Here is a 20,562-nt window from a genome sequence, read left to right as displayed (position 1 = left end):
TGGAGTTTGAGTTTCTGTTATTTTATCTCTATATATATTATCAAATTTGGATTCTAATCGAAATTCCATCTATTGTCAATAATTTGATATGCATTGAATTCATTTTCTAGATGTCGCATTCAGTTCATGCATTCACACACATTCTTCTCTCTTTATCTATCTCCCATTCCCTTTATTTGTCTGGGATTTGGTGCTTAGGCAGTTGTTTTCATTGATCTAAGTTTGAACGCGTGCTGCTATTATAATTCCAAGTATTCCATCATCAAGCAGTTTTGACTGAAAAAATGAAATTCTATATTGCACGATGGGCCTCGTTTCTGCATGTTCTGCATTGCGTAAGAATCATCGTGTATTCTACTATATTATTCGTAAAATTTAACGACGCATCTGTAGATTCTACGGCACATTTGGCTATGATCAAGGTGCGGAAATAGTACGAAATTTCAAAAATTCCGCGTATTTTAGTTACAAAATAAACTCCACTTTACATTGATTTGCTATATACCTCAGTGGCGCTAGTATCGTGAATGGGAGAAATTGACAGCTCTTCTTCCGAAACCTGGCTATGATAAAATATGGCAGTTTTGCATCGTATTCTCTAGGGGTTTCATTCAAGGCTTGAGAAATGTGAATATTTGTGAATATTGTGGATATTTTTCTCATTGAATCATCGTCAAAATTTCGATTATATGTGAATGTTGTGAATTTTGTGAATATTTTGAATAAAATTTTCAAGATGGCGACGAATTCGAGATGGCGGCTGATGAGAACGCCTGAACTGTCAAATAAGAAAGACTGAATATCTGTGAATTTGAGTGGATATTCTGAATAAAGCTCAAAACACACCGGAATTTATGGATTTTTGAATGATAAATTCCCCAAGCGTATTCTACTACGGTCTGGTTTTCGGTGTTGGAAGTTGAGCTTGCTGAAGATGCTAACGTTATTACGTAGACAATGTTGAATTATGACTTTAATGCGTTAAACATACGGAAAGTTCTCGAAACTTTTATCAGCATTAAATAAGAAAGAAGACATTTACTAAGATCTAAGGCTTGTATGTGTCTCAACATACACATTTTTCGTGCATAAGTTATTTTGAACACTCTTCCTTGTTAATACATTATAAACTTATGTGTAAGCGACGAAGTTTGAGTAGAAAAACATCCACTGAAGTCAAGTAAAGTCTCAAGAAAACTAATTTCATGTGCCAGTAGAAATTTAACTCAGCTCCACGCTTGAATTATAGTTAAACGTGAACATGTCAAACATTCTTTCTTCTTTTTTTCCTGTACAGCCAATTTCAGGGCAAATCAATTGTATATATTCAGCATATGATCCAGAATAATTGGATGAGAAGGAAATAAATAAGATGCACCAGCATAATACGTTTTAAGCGATTTTTTTCATGTTCTGTTCAAAAATTTTAAATGCAATTAAAAGAGTTCGGTATTCAATCTATGCAGACGATGATTTTATTAAGTTTGCAAATGTAGTTGGATTGGAATCAACTTTCAGAAATTGGATAAAATTGTAGAGCGTTGATGCTTTCATGACTCATGTTATATTGTTTGTAACAAAAATATTAAATAAAGTATATGGTTTGAGTATCGAAATAAAAAATGCGTTAAACGCTTATGCTTGTTCCGTTCTTTGGTTTTGAATACTGTCGTTTTTTTGCCACTCAACATTTTAACTCTAGGCAAGGTAAAAAAGCGGAAAAAAATCCCGCCTTCATCTCATTACAATTTTTTCCATCGTATTACTACGAATTGTAACTTACGATCATACACGCGTGGAGATTTTCATCCACACTGGCTTGTAATAATTTGTATTTTGGATTCCAAAACGCTCCAATATAATTGTAAGTGAGCTCACAATCTTTTTTGCTCATTTTTATCGTCCAAACGTCGTGATATTTGACCGGACAATTTGAAAACAATTTTAAGAAACTGGAAAACAAAAAGGGATTAAACAACAAAACGAGTTGAACATGAAGCAGAAGAACGTTCAGCGTCAAAATAATGTTAAAATTAAAAGAATTGAGTGGGGTGTGTGGGTTCACTGTATTTAAAAATTAGTCTGAAAATCATTCACAATTATGAAATTTTATGATCGAAATTAATTTTGACTGACAATGATTAGACTAAAAAATAATGAAAAAAAAATGTGGAATCGAAAATGACGATGATTCGTTCGGGTTAGCCAGGTGCTTCTCTGTATGTATTTAAATTGAACCTAAAATAGGAAAAGAAACAAATCGAAAATAGATTGTCATACCCGAATTTAAATTCAGAATTTCCAAAATACGAATACAAACCTTTTAAAAACGCTTGCCGATTGTACAAATTTACCGGCATTAAAAAATGGAGTAGGTAGTAGCATTACGTTAACAAAAATTTCCTGTAATGTTATTACAATTGTAATGGCTATTACCAGTAATGCCAAATGACTGGCATTACAATTCTAACACATTATCGGTAATGCTAAATTCCGGCATTACAATTGTAATAGCTATTACTTGACCCGTCTGTTACAATATTAACATGTTACCTAACATTAACGATAATGCCAGAATTCTAACATTATTAATATGATTCTCTAACATTACACACGCAATGTAATGCCAAATGTAACATGTAACCTAACATTAACGTCAAGAAAATTCTGGAAGTGGGTTTTGGTGGATTCTCAGGATTGTTCAAAGCCGCTCCTGGTTCTGGAAGTGGATCCTCAGGATGGACCAGGGCATTGTTAAACCCAGTCTGATCTATCCTGAAGATCCATTAAAACCCACTTCCAGAACCGGGAGCAGTTTTGAACGATCCTGAGGATCCACCAAAACCCACTTCCAGAATTTTATTACCGTTAATGTTAGGTAACATGTTAATATTGTAACGTGCGGGTCAAGTAATAGCTATTACATTATCTTGTTGATAGCTTGAAGGATTTCTTCACCATGTTTTCTCGTTGCGACCATCATAAGGTCATCCACGTATTTCATGAGTATGGCCGGTTTTCTGACTTTGGTGAATGTTTGTTCCAGAAGATCTTCCATGACGAAGTCCGCCAAGATTGGATGAGCCCATTCTGAGACCCTTAATTTGTTTGAACGTTCTTCCGTTGAAATGGATTTCAGTGGCCTTATTGCAGATGAAGTCAATGGCTTCTACCATGAGGTTTAGAGTTTGGTTGTCCACTCGAAGTACATTTTGTCGTTTGCGTACAGCTTTTATGGCTCTTTCAGTGGATATATGAAATTTCCGTCGTTTGGATCTCTTGTCAACCATGGGCCGTTTGCGCGGCTTCGCCATTGCCGTGGTTCCGACAACGCTACATTGATGTAAGGTAGGCAAAACGAACACAATGCGTAGCGGTGGGCAAGCAGTACGGTTCAGAGGTTCTACCATGTTCTACTCTGCCTTGCGCCTCGCTGGCAAACCCGTGATTTGTCGAGAGGTATTGCCCAATACCACACGATGTGAACGTCGTTTCATATTCGTGTTCGGTGCTTGGTTTCAAACCGAGCATTCGATGGGTATGACGAAAAAAAGTTTTTTTCTTCATTTGCACTGTTTTAATGTAAAATGCATGTTCTGTTCGCAATTTTTTTCTTCTGGATTTCCGTTTAGTGAATTCATTCATGTGCTTTAGTTTTTTTTTTCTGCCTCAAGTTCATCATCAAAATTGCAAAAAGTCACACCAGAATTTAACTGAGGAACAGTTTATATTTCATTTTAACCTTCCTCAATTTCACCGCACACAAAAGAGAGAAAAAAATCAATTTTCATGAGATGTTTTATGCTCAAAATGTAATGCTGTTATTAGTCTGACACACATACAGAAAAAAAGAAAATAATTCCATGGATAATGGCGAAGGCGATGTGAAATTTTACATGTTCAAGGTAACAATAAAGCAGGAAAATTATGCAAAATATTAAATTGGAGATTCCTTTTCAGGATAATATAATGCAAAGTACCTGAATTTCACATCAACACAAAGCGCGGGACCGTTACTTCATGTAGAAAAGTGCATTCAAAATACACTTTTTCCAGCCACGTGAATTCATAAATCAGTGATTCCGAACACAAATTACATTTACCAACTTGACAATGAGACTTTGAATGAAAAAAAATGAAGCATTTTTTTTGCTCTCTCGGTTTTTTCCCTAAAGTGTCTTGTTTGGCCAGTTTTTGACCTCTACGTTAAGTTGATATTTTGCTTTAATGTTCCTTTGCATGATATCTCTCATTCAAGCTCATTCCTACATAAACGATGATGAAGAGATGTTTTGAGTATTGTAAAATTGACATACATACAAACTTTTTTCGACACATGCGCACTATAGCGAAAGTGTTTGCATTACAATGACCTGGTCACTGTTATGATAACGTCATATATATAGTATACGCCGAATCATTCTCAGGGCAGAATAAAGAATCATCGTATTTCATGGGTACAGACATGTACAAAAATTATTGATGACATCAAATCGAAAAAAATTACAACTTTCAATTTTGTGAGTTGTCAACCATATTGGTTACATTTAGTTAAAGACGAATAGGCTTTTAATTTTTATAGCTGATATGAAGCATCAGCGTTGAGGAAAAAACTGACCCCCTAACTCACCATGTTGCATCTAAGTTCTATATCTCATTGAATAACTCCATTTCCATGATAGTTGTGCCTTGAGTGTACAGTACAATGAACAAAGTGAAGTACATACATACTTTGAATGGCTGCACCAAATTATATTGGGTCTGGGAATTAGTTTTGTCGATTTTTTTAAATTTTCAAACATTTATTTGAATACCAAAATGAAATTACATTTCAATCAAAATATTGTCCATCGGAAGCGATGACCTTCTGCCACAATGTGGGCAATTGACGGATGCCTGCCTTAAAAAATTCCTCATCTTTTGAGGCTATAAATGCATCGAGCCAATTTTGGATTTCTTCAACTGAAGAAAACCGCTCTCCGTCCATATGGTTTTGCATCGATCGAAACAAATGGTAGTCGGAAGAAGCCAGGTCTGGGCTATACGGGGCGTGAGCCAAAACTTCCCATCCGCTATTTTCCAAGTAGTTTTTGACCGAATTCTCAATGTGTGGCCGAGCATTGTCATGTAGGAAAATCAATGTCTCTTTTCTGGTCTCCCATTTCGTGCGTTTTTCTTTGATTGCTTGTTTCAAACGTATCAATTGTTGTCAGTAGAAAGGCCCATCGATGGTTTGACCACTTCTCAGCAGCTCATAATACACCACTCCCTCCTCATCCCACCAAATAGACAGCATTACCTTGTCGCCGTGAATTTCTTGTTTTGGCTGTGATGTTGCTGGTTGGCCGGGCTTAACATACTACTGTGTCCAAAAAGTAAGGTGACATTGCATTTATTTTGAAAATTCTTTATTTATTCTTCCAAATCAATTTCATCGCCTTCAAAGTAATCCCCTCCCGATACAATGCACTTATGCCAACGGATTTTCCAATCTTCGAAACAGTTGAAAAAGTCGACTTCAGGGATGGCCCTCAGCTCCGTCTTCGCTGCGGCTTCAATCTGCTCTATCGTCTCAAAACGGTGTCCCCGGAGCGGTCTTTTGAGCTTGTTGAACAGCCAGAAGTCGCACGGTGCCAAATCAGGTGAATACGGTGGTTGTGGAACGATATGAGTCGAGTTTTTGGCGAAATGTTCACGAAGAATGATCGCATTGTGAGACGATGCATTATCATGGTGCAAAAACCAAGAGTTGTCTTTCCACAATTCCGGCCTCTTTTGGCGGATAGCGTTACGCAAACGACGCATAACACTCAAATAATATTCCTTGTTGACTGTTTGACCCGGGGGAAGGAACTCATAATGCACAACACCCCGATAATCGAAGAAAACAGTCAACATGACCTTGATTTTTGAGCGACTTTGGCGCGGTTTTTTTGGTCTCGGCTCACCTTTGGCACGATACTCGCTCGATTGGTCGGTTGTTTCCGGGTCGTAAGCATAGATCCAAGTCTCGTCTCCAGTGATCATGCATTTCGTCTTGTCAATGTAGTCAGAAAGCATTGTTTCACACACGTCAACTCGACACCTTTTTTCCAAAAAATTCAATGATTTCGGTACCAGTCGAGATTTGACGCGTTTGAGGCCCAAAACATCCTTCAAAATGGTATTGACTGAGCCTTTCGATATGCCAATATCATCAGCAAGGTCTCTAATCGTTAATCGACGGTTTTCCAACACCAAATCTTTAATTTTTTGGACGTGAGCTTCGTCGGTTGAGGTTGATGGTCGCCCAGCACGCTCTTCGTCTTCGACACATTCACGGCCTGCTTGGAACTCACTATACCACTTGTAAACATTTTTTTTCGACATAGCCTCATCACCAAAGGCTTTCTGCACCATCCTCAACGAATCCGCAGCAGAAAATTGATTCCGCAAACAAAATTTAATGCAAATTCTTTGATCAACAAATTTCGACATCGCAAAAAACGAGAAATTCACTTTTAGCAGTCCACAAAACGAAGCGTATCTCAAACACTAATGAATATTTTGACGTGTAATTTGGCAGGGATGTCAAAGACAGTCCTACCAACCTAAAAATAAAAGGATTTTTTCAAATTCCCCAGCGCGCTAAATTTTAAATGCAATGTCACCTTACTTTTTGGACACAGTAGTACGATGCTTTGCGCTTGGGGTTATCGTAATGAATCCATTTTTCGTCACCAGTGACAATTCGATACAGAAAACCTCTTTTTTTGTGCCTTGCGAGCAGCATTTCGCAAGTCACTAAACGCCTTTCAGCTTGCGCTGGCGTCAATTCATGTGGTACCCAATTTGACAACTTGCGAATGAAACCAAGGGCCCTTAAACGATATCCAACAGTGCTTCGGTCAACATTCAATGCTCTGGCAAGCTCATCTTGAGTTTGACTCGAATCTTCATCGAGCAATGCCTCCAATTCCGCATCTTCAAACTTTTTTGGCTGGCCGGGACGTTCCTTGTCTTCCGTGCTAAAATCACCACTTTTGAACCGTGAAAACCACCGTTCACATGTACGTTCCGATGGAGCATGCTCACCATAGGCTTCCACCAACATTCGATGCGCTTCAGCCGCAGTTTTCTTCAAATGAAAGCAAAAATTTAATGCTTGCGGGAAATGTTGCTTTTTCGGTACAAAATTTGACATATTTAAGGCGCAAAAAAAAATGTTTATCCAAACTTCGATGAAATGATAGATGATGATTTTTGTAGTTTGACACTAGACCACTCATGTGAAAAAGAAAAAAGTATTGCCCGATACAACCATGCAAAGTTACGCCATCTTTTGAAAAATCGACACGATTAATTCCCAGACCCAATAGACAATTTTCATTTTAAATGAAACGCTGGTTTTATTATACAGCTGCACAAGTAAAGCATGAAAATGAATCTCACCCGACGTTTTTTCTCAATTTGTTTTTTGTTGCATTTTTCCCATGGAATGGCCATTCGGAAATGGAAAAACTGGAAATTTGAATCATTCGCAGCTGAAATGCATGAAATATTTGATTTCCGCAAAGGATATTATATTTTCCCAGAAAGTTATTGGCAAAATACCGATACCACTATCGCAGATAAATTGAATAATGTGAGATAAATTTTCCTCTTTTTTTAGTTTTTGTTGTTAATCTTACATTTCCTCCTCATCAAGTGTGTATATATTTGTTGTACTACGTGGATTCAAATGAATTCAATGCATATGCAACAAAGGAAACACGAGATTACTGAAGTGATACTTATCAATACAACGAGCGTGCAGAACAACAACAACAGAAAAGTATATTCGAATGAAAAAAATCACATTCAACTTTAAAACTCACTGCAATTGAGTTTAGTCACAAGTGTACTTAACGAATGTCTAAATAAAATTTGCCCAAGTTCATTCTTCCTTCATTCGGGATGTGGGAAACGTACGGCAAATAGCAGAATCAAACTTTTCTTCTTTCATTTCGTTGCGTTGAGAATGAAAGTAGCTGACCTACTGCTATTCTAAACAACCAATCCAAATTCAATTGTGTTTAATGTGTGCAAGCAAGAAATTGGTACACGATCGGAATTCTATTGAAAACTTTCCAAAGAAGCGTTATTCTTCGTTTCTATTTTTTTATTCGTGTGTGATGGTGGTGCACAAGCGCCGATTTCCGCCCAGCCTTAAGTGTATGTGTGTATGTCTATACATTCCGAAACTTCGTCAATAATCAACAACAAACCGTCAACAACAGAAAGGAGCACAGCTTTGGACGGAAAAAGAATAAATAAATGACTACATGAATATCAGCAATGTGCGTGCGTGTGTGTATGTGTGCCAGACAAGCAAGGCACGAACAAACAAAGAACTCATTTTGATCCCATCGAATTTGATTAGCTCCATATTTCTCGTTTGGTCCGTTTTTCCAAAGCAAAAAAGAATTACGTACGAATTTTTCCTCGAATTTACTTCGTTTGTATCTGAATGAAATAGATTAACAACGAAATACATAATAAAAGCCCCACCCTGTAAATTTCATTTTTTTCTGCTTCTGTTTCTGTTGGATTGTGAGAACGGCCATTGAAAATGTGCCATAATATGGTTGAGTGGATTATTTGTGCACAAATCTCATACTACCTCTTGGTTGAAAATGCTTTTTAGCCGAGAAAAAACAACTTTACTGAACTTTGCTAACGCTAATACAATTTTATGGAGTAAAGATTCGATTGTAACTGTTAGCAGGCCTTTCTGTATACGAAATGTCTGAAATGAAACAAATGTCGTAGTGAATTGAATTCAATTAGCTTCGCAAGTTTTTTCATTCCAGCGTTAATCTGGTAAGCAAGATTTAGACTTATTGCTGATAAAATCATGCTTCCAGGTGATAAAATCGATTGATTATACAATTAATATTCGATAAATACATGAAAACGTTTACAAGAAAATAGGTAGTTTGTCATTTTAATGTCGACGGATAATCACAATTGAAATTTATCCATTTGATTTGCAGAACATACATTCAGTTTGCAAAATTGCTCACTTAACATCGAATCCTTCAATATTGTCCCGCCTATCAATTAGGAAATTGACTGCCAATTAGGCAATTGAATTGCATGAATCACTACTTTCATGTGATTTAATCCCAGTCAATTAATCGAAATCCTATTGCTTCTGAAGATTGATTCGCATTCCATTCTAGACATATGTATTGAAATTAATCAAATTAAGTGTAAACTGGTTAAAGTTATTAATTTTGATTTGGGTCAAATTCATTTTTAGCTTTGTATTGAATACTTTTTGGAATTTTCTTGGAAAAAGGTATATACTCAGCTTGACTTATAGTTTGATTATTGCATCATCGGAATGAACAAGAACTGAATGAGTTGTGTATGAATATAGATGAAGTTGCCAACTAAACAAAGGGAATAAACGAAATTGTGAATGTGATTCTTCTAATATTACTTCGAAATTTATAATTCATTGGGTGCTTTGAACCTATTTGCTACGAAGTATCTTATGCATTAATCATTTTACCTAGCATTTTACACACATAAATTGTAAACAATATCTCACTGACGCTGCATATGTGTTAGGATATAATACTTATAAATACTGTATTTACACGATATTTGCACTGCAGACCCAATGTACGGACACCAAAAATGTTGTAGATATGATTCGCTTACTGCAATTCATATAAAGAATTTCCATTTTCTTAAATGCTGCACACTTCACACATCCCACGGCACGTAGGCTTCATTATTGGAAAATTTGAAACAAACGATGAATGAAGCACTCACATATTATCACTGCCGAAACGCTGCTAAACAATTAAGTGAATGGAATGTAACAATTTGGAATTCAATTCAAATGGCCATACGGTAGAGATTGACATAACAATGTATTGTACTACACTCAATTTCTTGTGTATATATTATTCAAACTGGGTGAATTCTATACATATGCACTATTCTCTAGGCGTTTAAATTCACATATACATACATACATATGTATAATAAACATGGATTTTGTTTTGTAAATCTTCCGCAGCGCACTTTATGAATACCAAAGTTGTCCGACCAGGTCCGGCATTTCTATGTATACTATGTGTATTAACTGAACACACATGATTACACCAAAAGCGACACCTATTCGCACCGATTGTAATGTGAAAAATACATTGTACAAATTTGATCAGTGAACGTCAAGTGTATATCAACACATAGGGCATTACTGTCGCTGCGACAAGATGTCGCTAGTGTCATATGCTCTTGCATCAGCCGTTCAACTGAACCGAATGAAGAGAAGGAAAAAAATAAATAAAACTATTACATAATTCAATCTGTCTTTGTGGATGATTTTTGAATGTTTTAAAATAAAAAAATAGAATACGCGTTGAGCTTAGGATACGGAATGGACATGGAATAACCTGTAGAATGAATTGAATTTGCGCAATTATTGTAATTAATTAAACGATACGCTCGGTTCTGTTGCTTGTCATTCGAAACAGCGATTTCATTGATTGAATTAAATATTAATTTGTATGCAGTTGAATAACGGAGCAAATTAATCAAAGTGACATTTGTGCAATGGCGCACTCAGCAAGCCCCGCTTCGATTCTTAATATGTACATTTGTGTGGGTGTTCGGCCATTTACAAAATGCTTTGTGGAAAATCAATTATTTTCTTGTGTCGATGCGCTTCACTTTTCCCTCTTTTCTCATCCAATCATCGAAATCTTTCTGATTAACATAAGCTTCAATGTCAACTCTCATTAGGCTTACGCGATGTAAGCTTTGCTTCAATCTCTCACACTCTAGCATTTCGAGTGCAAGACATTGAAAGCGCTGAAGTACGATGATGTTATGCTGAACAAAATAAAAATCAGTGGAGAAAAATCTTTTTCCAAATGATAATAAGAGATCATGTTGGATTTCGGACGACCCCATAAAAACTTGGGACGACATTTTCTGTACACAACAAGAGCACACACATGACGCATATTTGTCGCTTGCTTTATGTGAATTGACATCGTCAAATCGACAATGAATTCCGTTTGTATGATTCCCAATATTCATTTCATTTCGATGAATCCTCTAGCTTGCTCGCCTTAATCGTTACTCATTCACATTCACATCTTGTCCTTCTCTCTTTCTTTCTCTCTGTTCGGAGTCTTATCAATATTAGTTTATTTGACACCCATGGAATGAAAGAACAACTTATGAGCTTCTTATCCATAACTGGAACGGAAAAAATCTTAGAGCAAAAAAGAGACAAATGAAGTTGCGAGCAAAAGTGACACAACTCAGCATTGAGCGGGAAAGAAGTTTTTTGCATTTTTCTCGCTACTGGAAAGAGATAGCGACTAGGTGCCCTCGGCTTATTTATAGCTCTTTTTATTTTCTACAATAATGACGAAAACACATAGTCGCTATCTCTTTCCAGTAGCGAGAAAAATGCAAAAAGCTTCTTTCCCGCGTAATGCTGAGTTGTGTCACTTTTGCTCGCAAAGTTGTTCTTTTGTTCTATGGTTGTCATTTGTGTTAGGAGCAGACTCACGTAATTAGCATGCAACATCGAAATGAATGAATAAATGAATTGTGTTTTTCATCGTCGTTTCATGTGCAGAAAAATGGAATACGAAAAAGTGAGAACGCTTGACGAGAGCGTCGCATTCTCTGTTTTCGAAAAGTGACTCTTTTTATGTGTTACAATCAGCATAGAATTTCGCTTCTTTCTTGTCGTGGTGTAGCAAAATAGATTGCAATACATAACATTCCTTTGTGCGACATGAATACGAGTAGTTGCTGATGTTGCGTAGCATTTTCTGCTATTCAATAATTTTAGGCTTATCTGTAAAATATATTTGTAGTTCATCAAAATTCTGTTGAGCAATGAGATAAAATTACATAACGCGGGGAGCGGTCATTTATATATCTGTCCCACTGCCGCAACAATGAGACAATGTGAAACAAAGTTGGCAATGCTGTGCGGCTACGAACATGATGTTCGCTTCTTCAGACCAACGAAAGAAAATCGACTAATAATATCGAATTAGAAAACAACATGAAAAGAAAAGTAAAAGCTGAATCGAAATAATGGAAAGCTCATATGTTTGCACTATATATGCGAGTGTTGTCGTGTGGCATCAAACTGAACTCGCCGTATATGGATCTTATGTACTACGTGAGCTGCCTGACCAACAAGCTAAGTTCTCGGAATTGAATGGCACCGATTGCTCAAAGATCATGCTGCGAAAAATCGAAATCAGCACGTTACCCAAATTTGGAGCGACGTGAGACGTCAAGGCACTACAAAGCAACTTCGTAGAAATGTTGATCAATACACTATGCGTGTAATGATATACACGAAGCGAAGAAAAATTCATAGGGTGAAGCGTTACGCGCGGATTATGTCAACTGTGGTTGTTATATTGTGTGGATGTGTGTGTATGCCTGTGCATGTTTCGAGGTCGGCAGCCAATCATTCAGGGAGCAATGCTAAATGTATTAACCAGCTAATGAATTGTGCCTAGAATTACAAACGAACAAAAGAAATGAATTGTTCTGCACGTTCTTTCAGGCGTTATGGCAACAGACTGAATATTTGTCCATGTATTTGTATATATAAAAAGAATTACATTGATAATCCCGAACTTTTCCGTACCGTTGGCCTGCGTTGTCTGTAGGTACTTTTGGTTATTTTTTGTGAATTTTCTTGAAATAAAGGCAGCGAAGATATAATAATGAAAATAAAGTGAAAAATCGGTCACTTTAACTAAAACTTCGACAATTTTGTATGAGAGGTACCCATAAAACAATTCCTATTGGCTTCAAACTTTCTGAGGTTTCATTTTTTCGAGAAAAAACAAGATTCTGAAAGTTTCATGTTGATCCCATTTGCAGAAGTTTGATTTTTTGTCCTCAATATTTGTCGAAATTTTTTTGGAAAAAATTGAGGGCCAAAAACCAAACTTCTGCACATGCGATCAACATGAAACTTTCAGAATCTTATTTTTTCTCCAAAAAATGAAACCTCAGAAAGTTTGAAGGCAATCAGAATCGATTAACGGGTACCTCCCATACAAAATTGTCCAAAAATCGGTAATTTTAGTCAAAATTTCGAAAATTTTGTATGAGAGGTACCCGTAAATCGATTCCGATTGGTTTCAAACTTTCAGAATCTTATTTTTCTCCCAAAAAATGAAATCTCAGAAAGTTTGAAGCCAATCGGAGTCGATTTACAGGTACCTCCCATACAAAAGTGTCAATTTTTTGAGGTTTTTCTTAGGGCAAGTACCCCAGGATCAAATCGAAAATAGCTCATCTTCGAACTTAAACTAAGTTTTTCAAATACAAAACTTTTGGCGTTTCCAGATTTTGATTATCTCAATTATTTTTTGAGTTATCGTGTTAACACACACCAACGAGACAACGACAACGACGACAACGACAACGACAACGACAACGACAACGACAACGACGACGACGACGACGACGGCACACGAACGGAAAAGTGTCTCAAAAAGTGGTTTTCTACGCGTTTCATGAGTTTTTATGATGATCTAAACCAATTTTGCGAAAAAAGTTTTCGGGACCAATTCCTATACTTTCCCTTGACACGTTGTGTACGGAAAAGTAATATACAGATATACACATATGTATGTATGTATTCTTCGGACTTTGAATTCGCACGGCACCACATAATCAAGCTAAATCATATCAATTGTGTGTTCATTTAGAACCTATTTGTAATCATTCATTTTGACGAAAATTAAAAAGGAAGATAAGGAACACGTGCCTTACCATGTTAAGCAACTTTAGATGGCTATATTGAACTTGATACACGTACATCATGATGCCGACGCGTTCATAATAATTTTCTAACTGCAAATAAATGTCAAATTATGTTTATTTTGGTCTGAACAGTAGCGTTTCGAGCTGTAAATAAGAAATTAAAATGAGCAAACGACCAGAAAAAAAATATTTCGTTTTAAGAATAGACGCACTTCAAGCATTAGCTTTTTTTGGTAGCCTCGACTCGTGAATTGAATAATTATACGGTTTGGGATGTTTTTTTCTGCATAAAAAGTATCATCAATAGTCATAAGATCGATACAACGTTCCAAAATACCCTCATTTCCATTCACCTGTCGATTTCGAGCCAGAAAAATAATGGCAAAATGACACTTGACTTGCATATTATTGATAATAGACCATGCTTGAATATCTACAGAAGTGAGTAAAACTTCCAATCGAATTTATTCACTTACATTTTTTATAGCAATCGTGAAGCTTCTTATTGTGACTACGACATAACCGATGCAAGTATAATATGATAATGTGCTAAGAATTAAGGCGTCTAGTGTCCATAGTCTAGCGACATCTCTTATGATGCTGCCAGTTGATAAATTATCAGATTGCTACGAATTGCTGACAAATGAAAAATTATCATGGAATTCAACATTAAATAGACGAAAATGAATCACCATAAAATGTGGTTACAGTTACATTTCAACATGACAGATTTGTTAACCAATATCAGATATAGCCTCGTATTTGAAAAGCTAATGGATGAGATAGGCCAAAATACATGTTCATTTAATGAAAAATTATTATATCGCTAACGACGTTCCCTCAGTACATGACGCAAAAAAAAAATTTAAAATTCAGTTTTCATATCGCGCACAATTCGTGCCGACCAAATGAAAAATCTATATCATGAATTAATTACACATGCCCAATGCGTCACTCTCCGTTTTGCTATAAATATGTGCACAAGAGATGGAAACAGTTTACGAGCTTTGTATATTTTATGAATGAAATCTCACGCTTTTCGACTGATTTTCAATACAAACGAAGCTTTATTTTCATTTGCAGCGACTATCGATTTGGGACGATTTTTCGTGTGTCTCATGTTACTAAAGCGGCTGATTTGATTTTTTACATTGTTCCTGGGGATGCTCTCATGATGAATCAAATCACATTTCATCGTTTTACATATTAAATTATTTTTCATTGAATTATATCATGCTTCACGTAATATCAGCAGTCTCGACATATTTGTCTCCATTTGTTGGGATCGCCGCATCAAGTTGAGTTTCAATCAGTTAAAAAGTCTAGCATATGTTCAAAATGGGGGCAATAGAAGAGCATGTTTTTTTTTGTAAAAAAAGCCTTAAAAATTATACCAATTTTTCGAACTTCTCGGGAAAATTCCGAATATTAGCTACAAATAAATGTATGTGTTGATGCTTAGTTCAATGTACTAAATTTTTTTTCATCAGTGAGTAATAAGTAAATTGCACGTATCGAAAATAAATCGGATCAAAATGATGAAAATATTGAATTTTATTGAAGGATTTTTGTGAAATTTTGCCATAAAATTCCAATCCATACATAACGTTAAAAAATTCAAACTAAAATCATACACATAATAGTATATAGTATCTTCATCAAGTACTGGCATCAAAAGAACTAAATTGAAAAATTTGAGTAACCAAATTAACGTTTGAGTAACGTCAAAACTTGAGCATAAGGGTGGCAGCTAAGACCAAAAACAACTTAAGTGAGAACTGTGACGACACGAGCGCCCTCAATTTCAATAGGCAAATCAATTGCAATCGCAATTTTTCCTGAACTAAACAGCGCGCCAATTTGAATTTTGTTGATGCTGCCACCCTATGAACTTCTGTTGCATAATTTATTTCCCAACGCATCAATCGGTCGAAAACTTTTGATGCTGACGAAAGGGAGAGAGAGAACTCTCATTTGCAGACTGAGGCGTCAAATCAATGTTGATTAAGTACTGGAGCTATTGTAGATATGTGGGCATGATGATCAAAGCGATACATGATGACGCTTTTGACTTCGAATATTGAATTAAATTCCACTCAAAGCTAATTACACTGAACTGGGCATTTCACAGCACGCATTAAGAGCAGCACAAAGTCATTATCTTGCAACTTTGTGCACTCGCTTCTAACGTATCAAATAATTTGCGAAACGTGTGCAGTGGCACATAATATTTAATCAGCTTTCAAATTGGTACTTATGTTGGTTTAATTGAAACGGTATGAAAAGGAGTCGTCTTGGAACGAGAGAATGAAATGGAAAAAAAATTGTACGCATTCACTTCAAAAGAGTTAATTTCGATGTCGGACAATAAGATTGACAAAGACTTTGAATGACACCATGTTGCTCACACCACACTGCGAAACTGCCTATCTAAATTAATTTCACTCAAACCAAAAGCCAATTTAAAATTGACTCAATTGACTAAATCGTTTACCTTTGAGCGTCACGTAATCGGCACAGACATATCGGGTGTGCTTGCAACATGAAACTTGTTCATTTTGATAGCCAATGAAAATATGCAGTTCGTCATGCGAATTTGTATTCATGTACTTGCAATTTTAAAGTCACCAAAATTTTTAATACAAGCTTAATGAAAGTTTGTGGTGTGTACGAGTCTGCCTCATGATTAATTTTCAAAAACTGCGAAAGACAGGAAAAAAGAGTACGGAAAAGCTATGAGCCGAGCGCATAAATATTCATCACTTCTGCGTCACTGTTGATTGAAGCGCATAGAATAATGATTTGGTGACAGAACTTTTGATTCTGAAACAATATTTTCACTCTAAAATTTGATGCCAAAGGATGATAGAGCTTGGAGCGATAAACTGTGCTCGAAATCCGTTTCATTTTGAGATTATCGATTTAATTACCAAAAAGCTCGAGCACAATGCTCGCCCGATGATTGAGAGAATCAAATGCAGCCAGAGAATCTATACGAAAACTTGGAATGAATTTGAAAATGAATAGAGAGAAAGCAGACATTTCTGCTTTTGCGAACAACTCTGTGCAAGATGAAATCAAAATTATTCACTTGAATATTAGTTTTGAGTTCCTCCAATGTTTTCACTGTGAATGTGAATGCAGAGTGAAAAGTTTTCCATGTCCATAAAATATGGCGAAAAAAAAGTTTAGTACATCATTGAAAGTGCCTATGGTGCGACGCGCTGACGACAACGAAGAAAACGATGTTGATGACTCTTCATCAAAAATCATTTTTGCAATAGATTCAAGTGAACATGAATTACGGAAAACTTTCAACATCCATAATCACACTTAATCATACTTCATCTATAAATGTTTGGGTATTTCGCGCACAAAAACATACGCCCAATTTTCAATTAAGAAACCATTAAATAACTCATTTCCATTTTGCTCGAATGAAATTGATGGATTTTGGGAATTTAATATCGGGTGACGTGTGTGTGTATGTTTCGAGAATATCATACAGAAACATTTGAAAAGGGAGAAGGCGAGAAACAAACAAAATATACAAAACCAGAATCAATATAGTGCACTGGCGGGTTTTCATTTTGTGCTATTTCAAGCTCGATTCAGCGAACGACGTAAATATTGGAAAAATGGAAAATAGTGTAAATGGCGACAGATATCCGGCTTCGTTTGCAAAATACCGACGCTGCCGATGCGAATATCAGACTAGACGTGCCATTTCTTTCTCGCTTTCTCTGTGTGTATGAGTTGTATTTGTGCTGTGCTCTGCGAAAGTGAATCGATTTTAGCATAATTTCAACCAAAGAAAATGATGATTTTGCCGGATTGCAATGCACATTTACTAAAAATATTTTGCCAAATGGCGCACTCTCCTCTTTTGCTTGTTCTTAGCTTAATGTGAAGTGCATTTGCATTTTATTCTACGGCTCTGATATTCAGCGCTATATTTATATGTACGTGTGTATATGTGTTTGGGTTTACTGCGTGGCAGATGGAATAAAACTCTCGCTTTACTAGAGGGGATTTGTTTGCTTTCGTTTTTCGTACGTGTGCGCTGAACGCCAGAAAAAATATCACACCATGACAAAAACATCCTATCATTCATCACATTCTTCTCGACGATGGCAAAACAAAACAAAACAAATAATATACGTGAAAAATGAATGGAAGCAACGCGCTTAACCGCTTACATTTCCATATATAATCTTAATCCCGGACTTGAGAGTTTCATGCAAGATTATTATGCGACAAACGAGACATGCGAAAGAGTATAAGCTGCATGGGCTCTTCAATAATAGAAAACGTGAGGGACAGGAAAAAATTTCACATTTCATCAATTCACACAAATAGAATTAATTTCCTTAAAAATTTGTTTTATGCGGTTCATTAATCATTTTTCTCTTCTCTGTGTGTATGCGCACACGTGTGATGACACATCAACTCTCGGCAGAAAAGCGAACATACCGAAAGTGGAAAAAATCGATTCCGGAATATCATTTCAATCGGGTTGTATGTGAAAATAGGAGCATCACTCCATTTGTTATTGGACTTGAATAAGTATGAAGAAAATGTGATGAAAACATTATGGATTCAGAGACCGGTTTGAATAGAGCAGCATAAGGTTCAGCCATTGACATGGTGCATTTTATATTCTGTCACGGTAGATGGTTTATCAATTTTGTTTTTCGTGTGTGTGTGTTTCATTGTCGTCATCTCGTATTTTTCATCTCGTTATTTTCGCGGTTCTCCTCTCACATTCTCATCGTGTTAACACAATTCTCGACATTTTTTTATTGTAGAACAACAAGCTGCAGGCTTTTGATGGATTTCTCCGAAGCATTTTGTTGGGGTATTCATTCACTTTGTTTGATGGTTTTTTTTATTTTTCCCCTCTTCGCATAATTCCTCCTGAATTTATACCCAAATAGCAAGACAATGAAGATCATCCTAAATATTTGCTGTCAATCTAGTTTACGGCAATTCCGTGATTCAATTTGAGAATATGTTTACGGCGCTACTATCGTATGAAGATGAAATTAGATTCATTTTTTGATTATAACAATATTCACAAGTGTTATCTGTGTCTCTTGAATATGACATTTACATTCTGAAAATGATGTTGATTTATGCCCAAAAAAACCTTTCACGATTTCGTACACACGCACAGTTTTTTCTACTTCTGCCTTTAACACGATAAAATTTAAGGGGAAAAACAACATCAATTTTTCACAAAATGTGACGATTTGTTCAAATTCATATCTGTCGATACGTAGAGAAAAACGAGACCCACTTTGCCTAACTTGGGGATGATGTACGTACTCTGAAGTGTATTCTGCATAACGAATCAATTTCATCGAGTGACAAACGTGACAAACACAGCATAATGTAGCCATGGCAAAACATTCGTTCCATCCTTCCGAAATCATAATCAACTTGCGCAAAGGGTTCATAAATCCACCAAAATGCCATAATGAAAAGATACGATATCTTAATTGCGTAAATGAGTGCGAGCAAATAAATATAAACACATTGAAATGTAACGTTAGATATTTTTTGAATTTAAAGAAAAATGGGTGGCGTAAAGTTTAAGAACGAAAATTGTGTGGTAAAAAATGTTGTAATGTCCTGCCTATAAATAAACGATCCAATTTTGTTTGGAAAAGAAATCCCTGGAAGCGTTTATATGCAACATTCTTACATTTTTTTACAATTTAAAAAACATGGAATCTTATTCCAAAAAGTTTTTTTCAATTGTTTTGGTGGTCATTTTTCCCGTAAACTATGAATAAATTTTCTCTGTTTATGAAGCGCTTTATTCGCATAAGAATTGCTCTCGGAAGAGGTTGTATAATGTTTGCAGAATGAACTACAATTTTTGTATTTACTTTGAAGTTTTATTTGTTCAGAAAAAATATTCATCTAGTTATTTGTTGAGAATTTCGGAATTTTTTGTCATATTATCTCTTGCTTTGATAATTGGAATTTTTGTAGCTTAGCTAAAAGCACTGTAAAAAAGCAACTAATGTAAAATCATATAATCCAAAATCCAATTGCTATTCAAAAGGGAAAAAAGTAAATGAAAAACATGAGCACAATCTAAAAATGTAAATATTTCTTTTCCCTCCGAAATGATTTGCATACCATCATCGACGAAAAAAAAAATATGGAGAACCGACTAGACAGTTGAAAAAAAAAATCACGGCTGTGCCTTGCCACCCCAACCTCGTTCGTAGAATCCATTTGCTACTTACTTTACGCTTAATTTTATTTTCTTGTTCGTTTTCCGTTGTTCCGTTGCGCCTTCGATGCTCGCAATCACACTAACACACACATTTCTAGATGGATATTCAAATTTCGGGGAATGTGCCGAATGAGAGATGCGCATTATTGATAAAGGAACATTAAAGCATTATCTCGCATTTTCACCGCGGCGCGCTGGATTTCAACGCATAGAGAGAATATGGGAAGTTATACCCAAAATTCCGAACTGCCCACTTGAATCGGCGGCCAAATGACATTAAAGCATCACGATATCAAACGAATGAACAGAAATATTTAAAAACAGACCATTGTTTCAAATTCTATACATTAAATCTACAATTTTTTAGAACCATTCTTCACCCAAATATGAAATATATAAAGTAGTGACCGATGACACTGATACGCGAGTTAATGAACGAACAAAAATTATCACTACTTTCTATTTACATTTGTCACCAAACAACCGTCAGATGTTAATTGTTTGACGGGTAA

At 35.9% G+C, this 20,562-nt stretch overlaps 1 protein-coding gene across 38 annotated transcripts in view; it reads left to right on the top strand.

Annotated features, from left to right (window-relative positions):
- LOC129568451 (neurobeachin) overlaps window positions 1-20,562 on the top strand; it is a 168,809-nt gene that overhangs the window by 66,389 nt on the left and 81,858 nt on the right. The window lies entirely within an intron of this gene.

Source organism: Sitodiplosis mosellana, unplaced genomic scaffold (assembly GCF_009176505.1).
Source record: "Sitodiplosis mosellana isolate CC-2019 unplaced genomic scaffold, AAFC_SMos_1.0 Smas_scaffold_19, whole genome shotgun sequence".
Classification (NCBI taxonomy): Eukaryota; Metazoa; Arthropoda; class Insecta; order Diptera; family Cecidomyiidae; genus Sitodiplosis; species Sitodiplosis mosellana.
The sequence above is the reverse complement of the archived record's forward strand: the minus strand, read 5'-3'. Positions and strand labels throughout refer to the sequence as shown.